This window comes from Leiobunum rupestre, chromosome 11 (assembly GCF_980474605.1).
Source record: "Leiobunum rupestre chromosome 11, qqLeiRupe1.1.hap1, whole genome shotgun sequence".
Classification (NCBI taxonomy): Eukaryota; Metazoa; Arthropoda; class Arachnida; order Opiliones; family Sclerosomatidae; genus Leiobunum; species Leiobunum rupestre.
The window spans coordinates 23,584,417-23,601,320 of NC_143394.1; the positions used below are offsets into that span (position 1 = coordinate 23,584,417).

General features: G+C 36.0%; 1 pseudogene; it reads left to right on the forward strand.

Annotated features, from left to right (window-relative positions):
- The first annotated feature begins 11,442 nt into the window (after positions 1-11,442).
- LOC149922012 (DNA oxidative demethylase ALKBH2 pseudogene) lies at positions 11,443-11,940 on the forward strand (annotated as a pseudogene).
- The last annotated feature ends 4,964 nt before the right edge of the window (positions 11,941-16,904 follow it).

Consider the following 16,904-nt stretch of genomic DNA (forward strand, 5'->3'; position numbering starts at 1 on the left):
TTTCAAAAACCTCAATAGATTCTTGAATTTGTACAGTTTTTGTTTGTGAAGCGTTGTCAAATTTTGCTGTGTCATATTTAACCAAAAAAGATTCCTCTTTTTCTGTAGCCTCTTGAAAAAGAACTCTTTGTAGCTTTTCTCGGGCTGTAATTACAGGAGTGACTAGACCACCATTATTTTGAATATTTCCAATTGGGGAAAGAGGGATTCTTCTTGCATAATTGTCTTTGAATGTCTTTGGCGGGTGAGCAATGGATATATCTACTTTTTTTTTGGAAAATATGGGGAATAGCGTATGCTAATAAACGTTTGTGGCTGGTTGATACACTGAAATCGGACGGGTTGAAGTGTTTGCTACAAACTTTAGCGTTTCCTTTACTCACAATTAGTTCTTCATACTGCGAAATATCATCAGAATAATTCTTAGAATATATAGCTGCAATCCATTTTCTTTTCATTAATGTATCCCGAGGAAACAAATGGAAGGAAATATTTTCCTCATGGTCATTAAGCCGCTTCTTGACCTTTTTTCCTTCACTCTGTCTGCAGTTAGGTACCTCACAGATAACCATTTTCTAGTTTAATTCATTATCTCGAGAGCGTAACATAAACAGCAATACTCTTAGCAATAAAGCCGAGAGAAGCTACGACTTTTTTATATATAATACACAACCAGCCACAGATTGATAAAGCACCGTAGTCGAATTCAATTTTTTAGGCCAAAACCCTACGAGGCCTATGGTATCTCCCAATATTCGTCTACTTTGGCCTACAATCTAAAACATGGTCAAAAAATTGCACGTGCATCACGTGCTCTACGTGCTCAAAACGCCAAAAACCAATAATATTGAGGTAGTAATAATATGAATCAGTTCTACTATTGTTGTCCCAGATATTAAAGAATAGCCGTATCTTATACGTAGTTGTTGGGCTAAGTCACATTTGTTTCGGGCACCGTCATTTTAATCCTTAGACCCCACGTCTACTACAGCAGCATATTTCGAAAATATTGTGGTCCTCAGGGCTGGATTAACCAATAGGCCGAATAGGCCTGGGCCTAGGACACCAAGCCTACAAGGGGCACCAAGAGGGATCGAAAAAAAAGTAAAAAAATTTAATCATTTGCTTTTCACAAAATATTTTCCGGAGTAATTTTAGTAAATGTGTCCACCCCTATGACCCAAAATGTTTGATTGTCACATTCTCTGACGGACTGCCGTCTAGCCCCTGACAACATACTAAATCTGGCAGAAAAATTAATTTTCCTTCCATTTCTCAATTATAAATTGAAGAAGCGCCGAGCTCGCTTCGCTCGCTATTGAAAGGGGACACCAAAATTAACTTGGGCCTAGGGCCCCATAAAGTCTTAATTCGGCCCTGGTGGTCCTACTGGCCCCATCAGCATATTTCGCGAATATTGCAGTCCTACTGGCTCCATTACCACTCCAAATAAATAAAGAAAGGCTGATTTTCGACCGGGAAAATACGGCGCGACGGCGAGCTCTCTTCGCCGCGGAGTGAATTCTACGCCCCGAACCGTTCGGTTCGTACATCTTTAAATTAGAATATCTTTAAAATTAATTATTTGCGGCTTATAATTTTTGCACCATTAGATTCCCCTTAATAAGTACGTTGGTATGGTGTAACTAAAAAGTGGAAACTAGGTGGCGGGGCTATTGTTCAAAATAGCCAATCATTTTTTTATATATATTGCTCTATAAATAACTATATTTTGAATTAAATATTTTTGTTCTAGTTCTCCAAAATGGCGGGTTACACATGTGCAGTTTCCGGATTTATAAAAAACGTCCAGAAAACCAAAATCAAGGACAAATATCATAGGTTTCCTGTGGAAACTGGAAAGCGATCTAGGAGTCTGCATTACTAGGCCTATCGAAAGAACCAATAATTGGCCGGTGAGCTCCGATACGAGCCGAGCGAAATTGATTTTAATTACGGAAAAAGTTCTCGAAATAGAAAGTCTTATAAAATCGGGGTCAATTGGTTTTCCCGATATATTTATATTCTCGCAAGGTAGAACTGATTGGTTTTTAACTATGTTAATCTACATTACTAGGCCTATTGAAAGAACCAATAACTGGCCGGTGAGTTCCGACACGAGCCGAACGAAATTGATTTTAATTACGGAAAAAGTTCTAGAAATAGAAGGTCTTATAAAATAGGGGTCAATTGGTTTTGCCGATATATTTATATTCTCGCAAGGTAGAACTGATTGGTTTTTAAGTATGTTAATCTGCATTACTAGGCCTATCCAAAGAACCAATAATTGGCCGGTGAGCTCCAATACGAGCCGAGCGAAATTGATTTTAATTACGGAAAAAGTTCTAGAAATAGAAGGTCTTATAAAATCGGAGACAATTGGTTTTGCCGATATATTTATATTCTCGCAAGGTAGAACTGATTGGTTTTTAAATATGTTAATCTGCATTACTAGGCCTATTGAAAGAACCAATAATTGGCCGGTGAGCTCCAATACGAGCCGAGCGAAATTGATTTTAATTACGGAAAAAGTTCTCGAAATAGAAAGTCTTATAAAATCGGGGTCAATTGGTTTTCCCGATATATTTATATTCTCGCAAGGTAGAACTGATTGGTTTTTAACTATTTTAATCTACATTACTAGGCATATTGAAAGAACCAATAATTGGCCGGTGAGCTCCGATACGAGCCTAGCGAAATTGATTTTAATTACGGAAACAATTATCGAAATAGAAGGTCTTATAAAATCGGGGTCAATTGGTTTTGCCGATATATTTATATTCTCGCAAGGTAGAACTGATTGGTTTTTAATTATGTTAATCTGCATTACTATGCCTATCGAAAGAACCAATAATTGGCCGGTGAGCTCCGATACGAGCCGAGCGAAATTGATTTTAATTACGGAAAAAGTTCTCGAAATAGAAAGTCTTATAAAATCAGAGACAATTGGTTTAGCCGATATATTTATATTATCGCAAGGTAGAACTGATTGGTTTTTAACTATTTTAATCTACATTACTAGGCCTATTGAAAGAACAAATAATTGGCCGGTGAGCTCCGATACGAGCCGAGTTATAACGATTTTAATATTGGCATTAATTTAGAAATCTAGCCCGATTGACCTATATTTGAGTAGACTATTCTAGTTTCTTCCTATAACAGTAAGCTGTAATAGGCCTTAATAATGTAGCAATAATTAACAAAAATGGGTAAGCAATTTATAGAAATTAATTTGTGAAATTTTATTAACAAATCTTTTACATTAATATATGTTTATGAACAATAACAAAACGACAGAAACTCTAAAAACAGATGTAATATAATGTTATACAGTTACAATAAATACGTGGTACATTTATTAGTGATGTAAGTCGGGTAGATACCCAGTGGGTAGGGTATTTTTAAATAGGTATTTACCCGGGTATTTACCCCACGCCCGGGTTAATACCCAAAACTAGGGTTTTTATGATTGGGGCGGTAGTTAGTATCGGGTTGAGTGGTGCTATCTGTTGTCTACATCTTTTGCTTTGTTTGGGCTTATTATATAGGGCAATTTGGGCAAACTACATTTCTTAAAGGCAGTTTTATTTTAGTCTATTTTATTTCTAGCCTGGGAGTTATTCAAAGATAAAATAAAAGTGTTGTATTCAAATATTGCTGTAAGGAGTACAAACATTCTAATGTCAACAAAATGACAAAGCATATCAGGAAATTATTTAATGGCCCCGACGACGAAATGAATAAAGTCCTTAATTGCTCACGTTACTGTTAGTGTTAAGCCTGCTAATAAATTAGTCATGATGAGGAGTCTGAGGAGAGCCAGGGGCAGCAGAAACTGAACTTTCAAGTGATCGTTAAGATAATGAATAAATGATATTTAATAGTTATTTCATGTGTTATTGTTATTATGTAAAACTTGCAAAAAAGTAAGAAACAATAATTAAAATTGAATATGAGCATAAGTTGATGTGTTTGTGGGTTTTTCAATTACCGTACTCCTAATTGAAATAAAAAAAATTAACAAAGAAATTAATGGTGATTATAAACACCTGGGTATTTAAGTAATTTGGGTATTTACCCTGCGTTATAAATACCCGGGTATTTTACATCACTAACATTTATGTAATAAATCAAAGGTAATACATTTTAAAAGCTTAATTTTTTTTAGTTTACCTTGTGAGGTCTATTTTGTTTCCAAGAAAAGTTAATGCATAAAATCTTGATTATAATTTAAAATAAAAACAACAGTATTTGATTATAATTATTTATTAGTTTTCCAAACCAATTAGTTTCCTTTCAATATTATATTTATTTTAATAGAACGTCGCCGTTCTCTTGAAATTACAATATATATATTGAAGGTACTTATAGCTCTCGCCACGTAAAGGCTGGTTTGATTGAGGCCTATAGAAATTCTGAGTAAATTAATTAGGACGCGAATTGGCTTTGCTATGTTATTTACTTAAGCCACACCTTTTAGTAAAAATTTCTACAGATATGTAGTATTTCCATTCATTTAAGGAAATAAAACATATCCCCATCCCTCCCTCTTTTTGCGCCAATAAAATCCTTCAAACATCTCTTCGAGGTGCCTAGCTGTTTCATCAGGAACAAGGCATACTCCCACAACTAGGCCTGCCTCTCGGCGATGTCAAAACGATTTAAAACAGAGCGACTGATATAGAAGAGTAAGCCTTAATTGAGCAAAATTGTTATAACCGAAAACTTTCAATGAAAAGGAAGTACCGATGGGTTTACTTAATTTCTTGAGTTTCTATCGCGCATTTAAATATATCGCGACATTGTTTAATATCATCACCCGAGGACCCGTTAGATAACCATTTACTATAAAGACAAATTACGGGCCCGCAATCGTAAGACGTAGGTTGCTTTGGGAATTGATAGTCACCCGCGGTTTTCCACTCGGCTTCGTCAAAGCCATTATCCACCTGAACCCGAATAAATATATTAACAATATTTTTAACTTCTACGTTGTGGCATCCTTCGTAAGGGATTATTCCGTGGGCGCGCCTATCGTCAAATAAGGAATCATAAACTGTCAGCAGAAACATGGGTACCTCCTTTTTGATTATTTTTACGGTTATGAGAAAAAAATGGTTGTTTAAACATATTGGGATAAATGTTAAATCGGTGTCGCGCATATTCTGATAATACTTAACGAAAGGTTTATATTTTCCCTCATTTCCGTGTCGAAGAACCATATCGTAAAAACTGGTGTCTAAATATTGATTATTTTCAAAATGGGCACTAAGAAGATAAAAATACTTATCAACCATAAAATTCGAAAAATATCCCCGGGTTCCCTTATTAGCTAGTCGTTTATACTCGTGGGGCTCTAAACGAAATTGAACGCTCGCCGGTTCCAAAACATCGTATATGTCAGTTTTTATATCATCTGTCACACTGATAGGTTCATTCGAAAATTTCCAATTAATTGTTTTTGCAACTTTCTCGCGAGGAGTTGCTGTTGAAGTTTCGTCGGCTTTTCGTTTAGAACCCGTTTTTCCGTTTAACGACTTTCCTAACATTTCTTCTAGACTACGTCGAGGTTTATTTTGATATCCTCTTAATTTATGCTTTTTAATATTGGATTTCCCCCTTTCCCGCTGTGGCGTATGCTTAAACTTTTCTTCTAACGGTTCGAAAGATGGCTTACGTATTTGATTTGGGCGAATTTTTCTTGATCTTATTAAGGCTTGCAATTGCAAATTATCATTTAATTTCTTCAATAAACTAACAACCGCGTCTACTCTTAATCGATTGTAACCAAGTCCGTGAACTTTAAGGAGTCTATTGAAGCCTTCCATGTGCCCTTGCGTGGTTACTTCGTTATCTACGTAATTAACTAAACAATCTTTAAAATGTTTTCTCGGGTTGTAAGAAGACGGAACCGCTTTCTGCCTAACAGTAAAGTGTCTACCCAAATCACCCGTAAGCACCTTTGTCCACAACACTGAACAATTTCAGTGAAAGAATGGGAAAATAATTCTTTTGCATGTACAACAAATACTCTTCGCCGCGGCTAGGGTTAGCTACGCAATCGTCTTCCTTAACGTGACTTAGGATGTCAGCGCGCGCTTTCCCGATAACTTGGTCACACCCTCTCTTATAAATTTGTTTATTCGCGCCTGACAACCAATATCCTTCCTCGTCATCGAAGCGAGGACTGGAAGCGCCGACACCTTCGGTTTCGTCGCCGCAGTCCGATGCCGAGGAGCTTAATGGTTCGTGGGATATTACTTCAAGACCTAATTTATTCGCGTGATCTGACATTTTTTTCAGATGTTCATTGTAAAATTCGTTGCGTTTTTCGGATAACAACAGAACCGCTAGACTGTATAATTTTCCACGAAATTCTTCCAAATGATCGCTGTTAAGGAGTACGCTAAATAAAAACATTCCGAAGGCTTTGTACTTCGAGTATTTTTTTTTAGTTAACTCGCTGACATCCTTCATCATGTGGCAAGTCCCGCAATGAATGAGAGTTTTCTCAAAATCATCCCCGTTTGCCTTCCCCTTTAAAATACGCTTTGCCCTAGCTAAATAACCGTTCAAGTCCTCCCCATTAAACGCTTTAAGAGCCGAATTAATCATCACTAAGCTTCGATCGCAAGAGAAAACTGCGGGGGTTCTTATTTCATCCGGTTTGCATTTAAGTTGCGTAGCTTGCGCGTTAATAAAAGCCGATAGAAAATTCGAAATAACGATCTGGTGTTGATCGTTAGTTAACAGCTCCGCGAGGGGGATAGGAGTTCCCGATTTTCCACCAGTTTTGGGATCTCTCATTACTAGAGTATAATACATTATGGCCTTACCGTCAACCGGGTGAGCTACTGAACCGGTGGCGTCGAAGAACATGATATCCCTCCTACAATTTTCTCTAAAAATTCGAAGTGACGATTCCTTCCATAAATAAATTTCGCAGTGATCTATAGCCACGCGCTGAACGTACGTTTTCAAGTTATCATTTTTTCGCATTAAGGATAAGCTAATGGGCAATTGCTGATGCAAGCGCAATTTTTCGCATAAAGATTGGTACCTAACCTGTCGCAATACGCTACCATCCCCAACCGAACAAGTTAAATTTCCACACGCTATATTTTCAGCCGGTGTTTTAGCATTTAGTTTCCACAGCGCCTGTTTCGGTCTTAAAGAAAGGTTGTCAAAGAACGATTCCATAACTTCCCGTCTTTCGGCATCGCGTAACTGAGGAGCGGCGAGAGTACCGGCTTCGTGGCTGGGGTTTTCCCACGTTTCGAGAGTGCAACGGAAGTCCGCGTATATTCTAAGTTTACACTTTACCCGGCATTCATTCTTTCGAGAGCAATTCATGTTAATACTGGCGAGTAATTCACCATTTGGGTACTCGGGGGCGTAATTATCACGAAAATACATCATGCATGTAGAGTTAAATTTTTTGACAATGTCTCTAACAGGGCATTTGTAAAAATTTCGGTTCAATTTATTTCCCGGTGCTTTCTCTCGGGTAATATCTTCCCATTGACCTTCGTTAATTGAAAATTCTTGAATTCGGGGAAAAATGACGTCTAACTCGCTCTGATTCTTTTCATTTCGCCCTAAAATGCTAAAGTACGTTTCGTCCGATAATATCGCGGAACTATCGTTTACCGAACGGGAACTCTCTCCAAATTATTATCGGTTACAGGGTTACCTAACACGGCGTTAACCTTGGTTTCCGGGGCATCGACTCTTTCGTAAAACGCCATGGCCCAGTTCTGATAAATGGGGGGATTGTTTTCTACGAAAACTCGGGTATCGTCGTATCATCCCCACCTGGAAGAATCTATCCTAACATAGGCGACATAGTGGCTACTTAATGTAATATCCCCTACGTGAATTAAGCAACTTTATAAATCGTAGCGTAATCCGTAAAATTCTAACACATCCGGTAATTCGCAAATTGCGTGGTTTTTAATCCCAGGTCCGCTTCTTTGGAAACTAAATACCAAAACTCGGTTATTAGGTGGCGAAGATACGTAATGCGCTGTATCGCGCCTGCAATTAGGGCATTGACGATTTGATTTGATTTCCAACTCTTCCGAGTAATTAACAATCGTTTCTAAGTTAATATTAATGTCGTAATTCGAACGAAATTGTAAAAATTGTTTATTGTGACAATCGGAGCACGCGTGGACAGCCATAAAACAATCGTCGTAAAATCTTTCCCAAAATTTAGTGATAATTAATAAATAGATATCTTTGGGGTCTTGCATCACTCCAAAACTAAGATTATGATCGGAAAGATCGTCTATGTAACGTAGTACGGGTTCAAGCTGGGAAAAGGGAGGAAACGAATCCTTTATTGACTGAACGAACGTATTTAACCGATTGTCAATACTACGAGAGTTGGAAAATTCGTGAATTTCTAAAAGGCATTGTAAAAGAGAAGAAAACCAGCAGTTTAGAAAGCCATTTACCACACCGGCGCGCATACGTTTGACTACGCAAGTGGGGCATTTGACGTTTTCGTCGCGTTCAACTCGAGAGACCGTATTTGGACTAGTTGTAAGCCCTAAACAACTGAAATGAAACCATTCCGCGCAACTAGTGCAACGCAAATATGGCTTTTTATCTTTAGGCTGTCTACAAATACAATTGTGCGTCTTTAGATTTGGTCAAAGCTGGATAAAAAAAATCCTGGTTAATATTAGCCTTTCTCACGCGCTTACTTTTCCTTGTAACTAGATCTCTCTGAGCTTCGCCACCCTTATTGGTTACATTTTTAACTACTGGCTGAGTTACGTAACTGTCATTTACGTTAAAAGCTACTTTTTCTATCAGATCAGATACGACATCGGGCACCTCCCTAACTAAGTCCGTAACATTTATTAAATCGGCTATCGCTATTGTTTCAATTTCGGCTAAACGCTTAAATAAATTCGAAGGAGGGCTATTTAACGAGATATTCTCTCTTAATAAATGATCGGCCGTAACTTCGATAGTAGCTGGGATGTCCCCAATCAGAAAGTTAGAGAATTCGTCAAATTCATCTTTCATATGCCTAAAATTATCTCTATATCGAAAGTATTATGACCGACAAGCGTTTCTAAAAACCTCTCTTGACCTCTGGCTTACGCCTAAGTCGATACATACCTTACGCCATAACGCGGACGTACTTCCGCAATTGTCGAATTCGACAATTCTTCCGTAGTCATGGTCAATGGCCCTGAGCATAGCGTCCCGTAATTCCGCGTTCGATACTTCGCGGCATTTGGGCACAATTTTGCCACGAAACATTTTGAATCATTCAAACTTTTCCAAATTAATAAAAACCAATTAAATTAATATATAAAAATCCTTTTGAAAATAAATAAAAATATGTACTAACTTTAATCGCTTAGTACGAAATTAACACTTGGGACCTCGTGATGAAGCGTTCAGAAATTCGAAAATAAAATACCGAAAATGTATATATACTAAACCGAATTGAATACCGGCACTCAAGTCTCTGAACTCCGAAATTAAATTTTGAACTGCGCGGTCAAGCTTTCAAATATTCTAAATCAATATACCGAAATCCTAAAAACTTAAAATGCGTAATCACTCGTTGAAACCGAGAAAATAAACTTTGAAAAACCAATACCTCGTAGTAGCTATTATAACGTATTATCTGTATTGTAGTGACCAAAAGATTTCTTACCATTCCGGAAACGAGAATAGCCCAAAAATTTCCAAACTTTTGAAAAGATACCCGCGAAAAATCGATTGACGTCACAACCGAACAGACGTCATCTATCAATTCCAGCTGGACTTAATCCTTTGCGTTACAATGGAGGAGTAAGCCTTGGGATTCATCGGGATATATATGGCCACCCTCCAACCAACTCATTTTGGTTCCAATCATCGCCGCGATTATTAGTTCAAAATTCAAGAATCAATTTAACAATTAGAAAAATTATAACCAAATCAGTCTTTATTTTATTTTATTTTGTATTTTATTCAATTTTATATTGCAATGTATTTTACATATTAATAATTAATAATAATTAAAATCAGAAGAACTCTCTTTGGAAAAGAACTCGCGAGCTAAATATTTTTGTTATTAAGTAGGACTTTTATAGTAGTTCAAAATAATAAAAATATTTTCATCTAAGCTTCCTAAATTAATTAATAATTAATTTCTCGAGTAGTCTATATATCAGTTAATTTAAGCTTAATTTTCTAATAGCTTAGATTTTTCTTCATAAATTAATGAAAGTGTTTATATTTTAAATTACAATTCAATTATTCTAAAACGTAAATTGATATCTTCCGCTTCAGGGAAGTAAGAATCAAAATTGGGTCACGATGGATGAACGCGACAGTCGTAGACAATTCGTTTGGAAACCAAACGACCTTGGCAATGTGGAGCGATTCTCGCGATCGGAAACTATCACCAAAAGTCAAAACTGGAAACAAGAACCATATAGGCTGGGCAGAGTTTGCTGTTCAAAATAATGACGGAAACCAATTAGTTGCACCATTCGCTGTCACCAAAGACACGGAAAACCTCGGACCCTGTCTCATTTGTAAGATACTTTGAATTTTTATTATAGCAAATTCGAAAATTAATTTCATTCATGAATTTATTTAAAAATAGCGAAATTCTTATACCGAAAACTCTTCCCGGAAAATGAGGCCGTGGACCTCGGAGAGATTTCTAAAAGCGACTCCACTAAAGAAATCGTTAAACGGAAAGCACCGATAAGTACGGATATCTTACCAAAAAAAATTGCACGGTAAGAATAAAATTGTAGCGTAAGTAACGTATTAACTTAAGTATGACACTGAACAATTTCAGTGAAAGAATGGGAAACTCCCCACTACTTTATCTCATTGCTGGCGAAATAGCCAGGCAATTTATAATTTTTAATATTTTCAAATTTCAAAATAATTAAATACTCAATTATGTGTTCTGTCATTAGCCTCATAATGATTTAATTGGTCATGGTCGAAACCGACTTTCATTAAAAAAATAGTATGTTCTAAATTTTAGTAAACTGACAAAAGGCGGTGGACATCACGCCAGAAGATGCAGAAAAAAATAATATTAATAAATCATATATTTTAATTACGATTATAGTATAACAAGGCATAATAAACAATCAGAGTGCCCTATATTGGCATTTTTAAATTTTAATATATTTTATTGATTATATTTATTTCACTTTTCTTTAAAAACAAAAACCAATAAAAGTTATAATAATAATAATACATTTGTATTTAAAAGGAACGAAATCTCTGACGAACAAAGGCTAATGTTGTGGACTATTGAAACGGAAAAAGACTATTCTCGATGTTCCACCAACTTTAATTTCGGGAAACAATTTGAAATTATCATATTTTAACCTTTTGGAAAGGGGTTTCGCCGAAGAAATGTTTGATCATTTAGAAAAAAATATTTCTTATTTTACGGGTCGAATGTCCCAGGTGAAAATACGTGGACAATTCAGAAGCATTCCTCGCCAGCAGGTTGCCTTTGGAAACAACGGATTAACCTACAGCTACTCAGGGAATACTTTTCCCGCCAAACCTTGGCCTCCCATCCTTCAGGAGCTCTGCAAGATCATTTCCAAAATTGCAGAGGCAGACTTCAACTTTGTCTTGGTCAACAGGTACAACGATGGCAATCAATTCATTGGAGAACACCAAGATAATGAACCCGATCTAGACGCTACCGTGCCAATTGCATCAATTTCTCTAGGACAGAATAGAGACTTTCTTGTGCGACATAAACATTTGGTGCGAAACAAAGAAACGAAAAATAAAAACCATTCAAAAACTCTGGAACTCGAAAACGGTTCTTTGCTATTAATGCACCACCCAACCAACGAATTTTGCTACCATTCTCTACCAAGATGCTACGCGCTGAAACCGCGTATTAATCTGACTTTCAGAAAAATTATAAACCGTAAATAAAAGGTGTTAACTATTAATGTAAAAGATTTGTTAATTATTTCACAAATTAATATAATATAAATTGCTTATCCATTTTTGTTAATTAATGCTACCTTAATAAGGCCTATTACAGCTTACTGTTATTGGGAAAAACTAGAATGGAGATATAACGCCTCAAATGTAGGACACTCGGGCTAGATTTCGAAATTACTGCCAATATTAAAATCGTTATATATCAGCTCGTGTCAGAGCTCACCGGCCAATTATTGGTTCTTTCGATAGGCCTAGTAATGCAGATTAACATAATTAAAAACCAATCAGTTCTACCTTGCGATAATATAAATATATCGGCAAAACCAATTGACCCCGATTTTATGACTTTCTATTTCGAGAACTTTTTCCGTAATTAAAATCAATTTCGCTCGGCTCGTATTGGAGCTGATCGGCCAATTATTAGTTCTTTCGATAGGCCTAGTAATGCAGATTAACATAATTAAAAACCAATCAGTTCTACCTTGCGATAATATAAATATATCGGCAAAACCAATTGACCCCGATTTTATGACTTTCTATTTCGAGAACTTTTTCCGTAATTAAAATCAATTTCGCTCGGCTCGTATTGGAGCTGATCGGCCAATTATTAGTTCTTTCGATAGGCCTAGTAATGCAGATTAACATAATTAAAAACCAATCAGTTCTACCTTGCGAGAATATAAATATATCGGGAAAACCAATTGACCCCGATTTTATAAGACTTTCTATTTCGAGAACTTTTTCCGTAATTAAAATCAATTTCTCTCGGCTCGTATTGGAGCTCACCGGCCAATTATTGGTTCTTTCAAAAGGCCTGGTAATGTTGATTAACATAGTTCAAAACCAATCAGTTCTACCTTGCGTGAATATAAATATATCGGCAAAACCAATTGTCTCCGATTTTATAAAACCTTCTATTTTAAGAACCTTTTTTTGTAATTAAAATCAATTTCGCTTGGCTCGTATCCGAGCTCACCGGCCAGTTATTGGTTCTTTCGATAGGCCTAGTAATGCAGATTAACATAATTAAAAACCAATCAGTTCTACCTTGCGAGAATATAAATATATCGGCAAAACCAATTGACCCCGATTTTATAAAACCTTCTATTTTGAGAACTTTTTTGGTAATTAAAATCAATTTCGCTCGGCTCGTATCCGAGCTCACCGGCCAATTATTGTTTCTTTCAATAGGCCTAGTAATGTAGATTAAAATAGTTAAAAACCAATCAGTTCTACCTTGCGTGAATATAAATATATCGGCAAAACCAATTGACCCCGATTTTATAAAACCTTCTATTTCGATATCTTTTTCCGTAATTAAAATCAATTTCGCTCGGCTCGTATCGGAGCTCACCGGCCAGTTATTGGTTCTTTCGATAGGCCTAGTAATGCAGATTAACATAATTAAAAACCAATCAGTTCTACCTTGCGAGAATATAAATATATCGGGAAAACCAATTGACCCCGATTTTATAAAACCTTCTATTTTGAGAACTTTTTTTGTAATTAAAATCAATTTCGCTCGGCTCGTATTGGAGCTGATCGGCCAATTATTGGTTCTTTCAATAGGCCTAGTAATGTAGATTAACATAGTTAAAAACCAATCAGTTCTACCTTGCGAGAATATAAATATATCGGCAAAACCAATTGTCTCCGATTTTATAAAACCTTCTATTTTAAGAACCTTTTTTTGTAATTAAAATCAATTTCGCTCGGCTCGTATCCGAGATCACCGGCCAGTTATTGGTTCTTTCGATAGGCCTAGTAATGCAGATTAACATAATTAAAAACCAATCAGTTCTACATTGCGAGAATATAAATATATCGGCAAAACCAATTGACCCCGATTTTATAAAACCTTCTATTTTGAGAACTTTTTTTGTAATTAAAATCAATTTCGCTCGGCTCGTATCCGAGCTCACCGGCCAATTATTGTTTCTTTCAATAGGCCTAGTAATGTAGATTAAAATAGTTAAAAACCAATCAGTTCTACCTTGCGTGAATATAAATATATCGGCAAAACCAATTGACCCCGATTTTATAAAACCTTCTATTTCGATATCTTTTTCCGTAATTAAAATCAATTTCGCTCGGCTCGTATCGGAGCTCACCGGCCAGTTATTGGTTCTTTCGATAGGCCTAGTAATGCAGATTAACATAATTAAAAACGAATCAGTTCTACCTTGCGAGAATATAAATATATCGGCAAAACCAATTGTCTCCGATTTTATAAAACCTTCTATTATAAGAACCTTTTTTTGTAATTAAAATCAATTTCGCTCGGCTCGTATCCGAGATCACCGGCCAGTTATTGGTTCTTTCGATAGGCCTAGTAATGCAGATTAACATAATTAAAAACCAATCAGTTCTACATTGCGAGAATATAAATATATCGGCAAAACCAATTGACCCCGATTTTATAAAACCTTCTATTTTGAGAACTTTTTTTGTAATTAAAATCAATTTCGCTCGGCTCGTATCCGAGCTCACCGGCCAATTATTGTTTCTTTCAATAGGCCTAGTAATGTAGATTAAAATAGTTAAAAACCAATCAGTTCTACCTTGCGTGAATATAAATATATCGGCAAAACCAATTGACCCCGATTTTATAAAACCTTCTATTTCGATATCTTTTTCCGTAATTAAAATCAATTTCGCTCGGCTCGTATCGGAGCTCACCGGCCAGTTATTGGTTCTTTCGATAGGCCTAGTAATGCAGATTAACATAATTAAAAACGAATCAGTTCTACCTTGCGAGAATATAAATATATCGGCAAAACCAATTGTCTCCGATTTTATAAAACCTTCTATTTTAAGAACCTTTTTTTGTAATTAAAATCAATTTCGCTCGGCTCGTATCGGAGCTCACCGGCCAATTATTGGTTCTTTCGATAGGCCTAGTAATGCAGATTAACATAATTAAAAACCAATCAGTTCTACCTTGCGAGAATATAAATATAACGGCAAAACCAATTGACCCCGATTTTATAAAACCTTCTATTTCGAGAACTTTTTTGGTAATTAAAATCAATTTCGCTCGGCTCGTATCGGAGCTCACCGGCCAATTATTGGTTCTTTCGATAGGCCTAGTAATGTAGATTAAATTAGTTAAAAACCAATCATTTCTACCTTGCGAGAATATAAATATATCGGGAAAACCAATTGACCCCGATTTTATAAGACTTTCTATTTCTAGAACTTTTTCCGTAATTAAAATCAATTTCGCTCGGTTCGTATTGGAGCTCACCGGCCAATTATTGGTTCTTTCAATATGCCTAGTAATGCAGATTAACATAATTAAAAACCAATCAGCTCTACCTTGCGAGAATATAAATATATCGGCAAAACCAATTGTCTCCGATTTTATAAAACCTTCTATTTTAAGAACCTTTTTTTGTAATTAAAATCAATTTCGCTCGGCTCGTATCCGAGATCACCGGCCAGTTATTGGTTCTTTCGATAGGCCTAGTAATGCAGATTAACATAATTAAAAACCAATCAGTTCTACATTGCGAGAATATAAATATATCGGCAAAACCAATTGACCCCGATTTTATAAAACCTTCTATTTTGAGAACTTTTTTTGTAATTAAAATCAATTTCGCTCGGCTCGTATCCGAGCTCACCGGCCAATTATTGTTTCTTTCAATAGGCCTAGTAATGTAGATTAAAATAGTTAAAAACCAATCAGTTCTACCTTGCGTGAATATAAATATATCGGCAAAACCAATTGACCCCGATTTTATAAAACCTTCTATTTCGATATCTTTTTCCGTAATTAAAATCAATTTCGCTCGGCTCGTATCGGAGCTCACCGGCCAGTTATTGGTTCTTTCGATAGGCCTAGTAATGCAGATTAACATAATTAAAAACGAATCAGTTCTACCTTGCGAGAATATAAATATATCGGCAAAACCAATTGTCTCCGATTTTATAAAACCTTCTATTTTAAGAACCTTTTTTTGTAATTAAAATCAATTTCGCTCGGCTCGTATCGGAGCTCACCGGCCAATTATTGGTTCTTTCGATAGGCCTAGTAATGCAGATTAACATAATTAAAAACCAATCAGTTCTACCTTGCGAGAATATAAATATAACGGCAAAACCAATTGACCCCGATTTTATAAAACCTTCTATTTCGAGAACTTTTTTGGTAATTAAAATCAATTTCGCTCGGCTCGTATCGGAGCTCACCGGCCAATTATTGGTTCTTTCGATAGGCATAGTAATGTAGATTAAATTAGTTAAAAACCAATCATTTCTACCTTGCGAGAATATAAATATATCGGGAAAACCAATTGACCCCGATTTTATAAGACTTTCTATTTCTAGAACTTTTTCCGTAATTAAAATCAATTTCGCTCGGTTCGTATTGGAGCTCACCGGCCAATTATTGGTTCTTTCAATATGCCTAGTAATGCAGATTAACATAATTAAAAACCAATCAGCTCTACCTTGCGAGAATATAAATATATCTGCAAAACCAATTGACCCCGATTTTATAAGACTTTCTATTTCGAGAACTTTTTCCGTAATTAAAATCAATTTATCTCGGCTCGTATTGGAGCTCACCGGCCAATTATTGGTTCTTTCAAAAGGCCTGGTAATGTTGATTAACATAGTTCAAAACCAATCAGTTCTACCTTGCGTGAATATAAATATATCAGCAAAACCAATTGGCCCCGATTTTATAAAACCTTCTATTTCGATATCTTTTTCCGTAATTAAAATCAATTTCGCTTGGCTCGAATCGGAGCTCACCGGCCAATTATTGGTTCTTTCGATAGGCCTAGTAATGCAGATTAACATAATTAAAAACCAATCAGTTCTACCTTGCGAGAATATAAATATAACGGCAAAACCAATTGACCCCGATTTTATAAGACTTTGTATTTCGAGAACTTTTTCCGTAATTAAAATCAATTTCGCTCGGCTCGTATCGGAGCTCACCG